The sequence below is a fragment of the Trachurus trachurus genome, assembly GCF_905171665.1.
Source record: "Trachurus trachurus genome assembly, chromosome: 17".
Taxonomy (NCBI): Eukaryota; Metazoa; Chordata; class Actinopteri; order Carangiformes; family Carangidae; genus Trachurus; species Trachurus trachurus.
In genome coordinates this window covers 32,329,871-32,335,870 of record NC_139900.1, presented here as the reverse complement: position 1 = coordinate 32,335,870, position 6,000 = coordinate 32,329,871, and positions in this window count along the sequence as shown.

The window sequence follows — 6,000 nt, the reverse complement described above, 5'->3', positions numbered from 1 at the left end:
CAGCTGTTATAATATGACGCACTAAATAAAAATGTGATACACCTAAGACCTACGTAATGTTGAAGGACATGAGCTTTGATCACAGGTGAATTTTTAATACTTTCTGGCAAATATGACTGTGTGCTGGGTCATTGCTCCCATTATCAAGGCTGTTAAGTCAGTAACATCAGTCTAGACAGGTCATTCACCTCAGATATTTCTGAGAAAATCACATTTGAAAGTCATTGGTGAATGTGTGCTGATTAAGTATACGTGACTGCCATCTAGTGACTACAACTTCCACTCAAAGAAGTGAAACTAAACTAATGAAGGATTTCAAAGCAAATCTGTATTTATGATAATTAATCGCAGGTGTTTCTTATATTATGGGAAAAAACTAGACCTTTTTATTAGGCTATATAAATCACACAGTGACCTTGAACGTTTATCTTTTGCACAGTCTCTTCCCACTATAACCAGAGCCTTTTTGCTCAGGAGATTGCCTTTTCTTATCACTGGTCTAATAGCTGAGCGTTAATGTGTTAACTGGTGCACTCTGCAGTATGTGCACATGTACAGTTTCGATATGAGCTTTTGTTGCATAAGTGTATGTGGAAGAGAGAGTGTATATTGCCGTTATCAGTGAGTGTCCTGCAGCATTGCTACCAGTGTCTGGACTTCCACTGAGTTGGAGAAGGGCAATGGCACTAAGGCGTCTGAAAGGAAGGAGGAGCTGCAGTAAACATATCTCTGCTAGTCCAAATGACCCTGACTAGGTCTGCTGCTCCTTTGGGCCTGCCTCAGATCAGCCCTTGACATAGCCAGTTAAGACAAGATAATGTCAGAGATTAAGGCCCCGCAGCGGTGCAGGCAGAGCACAGTTGTTTTGTTTATTTGGAAGGGTAGTTGTGTGTTGGGTTTTACTTCGCCCTGATGGGAACAGTTCATCATCAGGGTTAATTATGACATAGTCGTCTGATGGGTGAAGCGAAACTGGAGCTGTTTTTTATTACTTCTAGATCGGATACAGGTGGTAATTGGATTTCCTGTCTACTCATGAATAAAAGTGACACATGACTATAAGGGAAATTTGTACCGGGTTATTAGAATATTTCTGTTTATCCTCATTTACCCTAGTGCGTTAAATAATTTGACACATAGTTTGCACCTTAAAGTGTGTTTAGGAAGATGAGGGCTTCATCAATATTGTTTGGAATATGTTGGACTTCATATTGTCGTTTTTATTTGTTAATTATCTTTACAGAAGCTGTAAATGTTTTTTGTTTTTTTGTAGAGCAGGGGTTTAGCACAGTTGTTGGCAACTGAATCAAAGTTTTATTGTGTTTTTGTTTGTTATTCTGAGTGCAATGTTACAACAGTGTAATTCACACTCAACACAAGCTGCTTTGCTCATATGAGCGAGACGCTGGCTGAGAAAAGTTGTTGGCATCCTCCTCAAGGCTTTTCATCGCAGTCGCTTCAGTAGAGTCCAGCCTTTGCAAAACTGGCACGGGACGCATACAGCCTGGGGGTAGGATAGGCTCAGCTGAGAAACTGGGAGAAAAACTGAACAAATGAGATGGGACTGCCACCACTCTCAGGCTGCCTATAGGATAGCCCCCCCCCCCCCCCCCCAACCCCCACCAACCCACAGCCTGGTGAGAGCAGTTTAATGATAGTGGTGGGAGAGATGGGAGAGAGGAGTTCGCGCACAAAGTTGCATGTTTTTGCTCTGGTGTCTTGTGTCACTCTTTTCTCTAAGGGTGGGAGGGTGTGTGTGTGTGTGTGTGTGTGTGTGTGTGTGTGTGTGTTGGAGAGAGGGGGGGGGGCACATTGAAGTCACATGGTGGAGCTTGATCTGTTACATAAACACAGACTTCCACAGCCCCCAGTCTGCTCGCATCAACTTTGTTCAGTAAATACATGTGGATAAAACTCTTGTGATGACATTGGTGGCGGCCAAGGAGAGTTGTCGAGATGCTCGCTCCGCCATGTTGCATCACTACAACAATCGGCTATGCTGCAAACCCTCACAGCTCCCAGTGACCTCTCAAAGGTGAAGCTGTCTGGGACTAAAACATCATATTTCTGCAATGGCAGTGCACATGAGGACGTAGGTTATACAGTTACGAAATGGTTCATATAGGGAGTGTGCATTTGAATGGCATAAATTTTGTATATTTCATTTTAGATTCTAAGCACCTTAGGTGTGTTCATTTGTCAGCTGTGGTGTTACATTTTTTCTAAGTTGTTTATATCCCACAGATGCGACCACAATTTGAAAAAAAGAGAAGACATTGACATTTTACATTTCACACTTCACACTAAATATAACTTTAATGTAATGAATATTAAACATTTCTCGTTTGGCTGTCACAGGGTGCCAGTCCTTGTAACAAGAGAAATGTCAAGCAATGTCTTACAGCTGAATACTGTAACATTTTCCTGGCTCTGGGCACTTCAATCAATATTTATCAACATGAACTACAATTTCCCAAAGCTAGAATAGCCTCAATTGTCTAAGGACATGGGGACATTATATGAAGCACTAGACAGTCATTGGTTTGACTCTGTGAGTTTGTGCACTTTAGTTTTTCCTTTTAGATAACTAAGCATCTCATTTCATTTTGATGATGTTAAACTATTCTTAAAATGTGTTTATCAGTTTTAATTAAACAACCATGGGCAGTTGTGCCAACTGTCGAGGAACACAAACTCTAATTGACAATGAATCTAAAATCACACACAAAAATGCACTCTTATCAGCCATCTTCACCGAACCATCTGTGTCTCTTGGGTGCTGGGAAGATTTTAGGAGGAAGAGGAGTGAGCGCAACATAAAAACACGTGCTCATCTGTCCCTCAGGGACAGCACATGTCCAAACCCCAAATGCTCTAGTCATTCCAGCAGCATCCCCTGTCTTCTTTTCCTCAGTGCCTCACCAGGGGTGCTCGCTACGCCACATCTCCTCAGTCAGATGGAGAGGGGAGCCTTGAAGGCGAGGCCTCTGGAGGATGGGTCCTGCAGGCCCAGATGGCTAGCTCTCAGAGCTTTCTTTAGACCACAAACTACTCAAACAGAATGAGCTCTAAATGCTGAGACTTATTAAGTTCTTACACCATCTCATCGCTTTTTGATGTGTTTTGCTGCAGTTGTTTTGCTCTTTGACAGCCCAAAATATTCTTGCAATCTACTTTTCATAGTCACGGATACAGTAGTAACTGAGTTGAAACAGTGATCTGATTGATGGCAGACCCACTGATGTTGTTGAACGTTATTCTTTACTTAATAGCAGCATACATATAATTAAGGGTTATTGAGAGGCCTTGTGAAAGTAGCATTATAATAATATGGTCACTGTGACAATGAGCAGACACATTTCATTAATGCAATCCAGACACCAGCCCGTTTATCTGTCCTCTATTAAAAGTAGTTGAGTTTAGATCCCTTCCTAAACTTGACAGGGGACCTGGCACATGGAATAAAGACATGGGGAAATTCCTTTCCGATTGTTATCCTGGATGAATCACCTTCTCATCCGTGTTTTGTCGTGTCATATGTAGGAGAAAAAAATATGCAATGAAATGTGTGTGTGAGAGAAAGAGAAAGGGAGACATCCATGCACATATACAGTATATGCTCTCGCCATCAAGTGAAAAAATCCATCACATTCCTTAAGTAACAACATGTGCTACTGCACTCAACAGGCCGAGGTGAAAGCTTCAAGCATAAACATCAAGTCGGAAAAGACACGGAGCGGTGGAGCGGAGTGCGACCTGTCCACTGTTCTGTTATCTGGCCATCTGCCTGGATTGAAGATGTAAATATTATGACACTTGATATGACTGAGCATACCTGCTGGATACATTCTTGCGGATCTGCACTGAGGCAAGGTGGCTTATGTCTCTGTGACACTTCTGTCCTCAAACTCCCCAACTTTGTCCCCTCCAAAAGTTCCTTTTTTTTCAGAACTGTCATCCACAGCGCACCGTTATGTAACTCATAATATAGATGTTGATAATCTCCATGAATGTATGTGTGCATGTATGTGTGGATTTTACAAATGTGTGTGATGCAAACAACTCTTTATATCATCATTGTCCTCAGAGTGAGCCACTTCTGGAACTGTTTAAATGGTTGGGGGGCATGGAGACTTAACCTGCAAGAGGCTGAGATACATAGATAGACAGAGACATAGAGAGAGAGGGCAGAGAGAGAGAGAGAGAGAGAGAGAGAGAGAGAGAGAGAGAGAGAGAGAGAGAGAGAGAGAGAGAGAGAGAAATACATGGCAACAACGAGAGAGACCCTCATCAGCTGTGTTGCAAATGTTGTATGAGTGGTGGGGGGGGGTTTGACTGTGTGTTAACACACTTGCTCAGCTGGGTGCTCATTTCAGTGTGCAGTACGGTATCCTCAAGTCTGAACCCTCAGATGAGGGTCACTTGCCAGAGGAGGATTTTTTTTCTGCCTCCCTGTTTTTATACTTCCTTCTTGGGCAGAAGGCTGGTGTAATAGAAACCAGACACAAGCCAGAATGTGAGGCATTCACAGCGGCGAGAACTCACTTCTGCACACAGTGAGAAAAGAGGATAAATATAAAACAGGACACATAGAAAGTCCGTTTGTCAGAATTTCTTCAATTTTTTCTACTTTTTTTTTTGTCCTGCAATTTTGGAAGTTGACGATAAGTTGGAAAAGGCCAGGACATTAGGATGGAGTGGGAATTGAATGGATCAGGCTGTTGAGAGGAAAGCTAGAGAGGGCATAGGAGACCTTCAGGATGGGAAATGCATGTACGACTTTACCAGGTGGGTTTACTCATTACCTCATGTGATGGTTTCTGTTCTCAGTCAAGCTGAGAACTGTTTGTGTGATGCAATGTCTGAATTAATCAAGTTGAAAGATTGTTTCTTATAGTGTATAATATCTAACTTCAAAGGTAAGGCAAATAAAATGGGTTATGGTTAGGGTTAGGTTTATAATGGTAATTCAAAAATATGATGCAAGTTTATAATATAAACTACATTAGATCTGTATCTTTGTTCATGAGATATCTGATATCTGTTTTTCAACTCTACAAACTTGTATTATATTGTGGTAAGCTAAAATGTTATTTCTCTTGTTAATAGTCCGACTATATAATTACACTTGAATTTAAAAATAAAAAAAGAACGTAATCAATATATTGCAATATTTTCTATTGTAGAATAGTGTAAATTCCTTAAATTATAGTCTTTTACCCTTGTTTTCCCTAGTACGTTGCTCTCAAACAGACATGTTTATCAAAAAATTCAAATTCAAAAAACATATTCATGGTTTAAATTCATGATTCTAAACATGTCTCAAACTTTGCTTCATCCAATGTCGATATTTACATATTTCAATTTAATTGTGTATACAGTACATGCTCTGAATTTTGAAATAATTACAGTTTCTCTTATGAGAAAAATGTAATCAAATACATCTCAAATGCTGCATGCTGGCTAAAATCCATGCATCACTTCTGATTAGAAATAGCAGTTCAATATCTCAAGGTCACTTAAATGTTCATAGTTGTTGTAGAAATAAGGTTGACAATATAATAGATTATAAATTCATTCAAATTCAGTGTCAATCCTAAAGTAAAGTGGAAGCAGCCCTCCTGTCATGTCATCCTGGGGCAGACATGAGATGCCATCCATAGGTGCCATCTGTCTCCATGTGGCAGCACCCCTCCCCAGCGTCAGCAGTGCTGGATCTGGAGGGGAGGCCTCGTGGCAGGAGCAACAAGCCTCTCCTGTTCACTCAGATGGCGGGGGAGATGGCACATCCCACGCCAGGGAGCACAGTGCAGCAGTCATGAGATCAACGTGAACTCTGCATGAATGAAGGGACAGAAGCGCTACGCTGTCGCCTCATCCCAGCTTCATTCACCTCACAGAGTCAGCAGTGACTCTGACTGTGAGGAGAGTATGAGACTGAGGTTTCTTGTCATCTGTTTGTGTGTGTCTCTTGGCATTAAAGGCTTAAGTGCCACATAC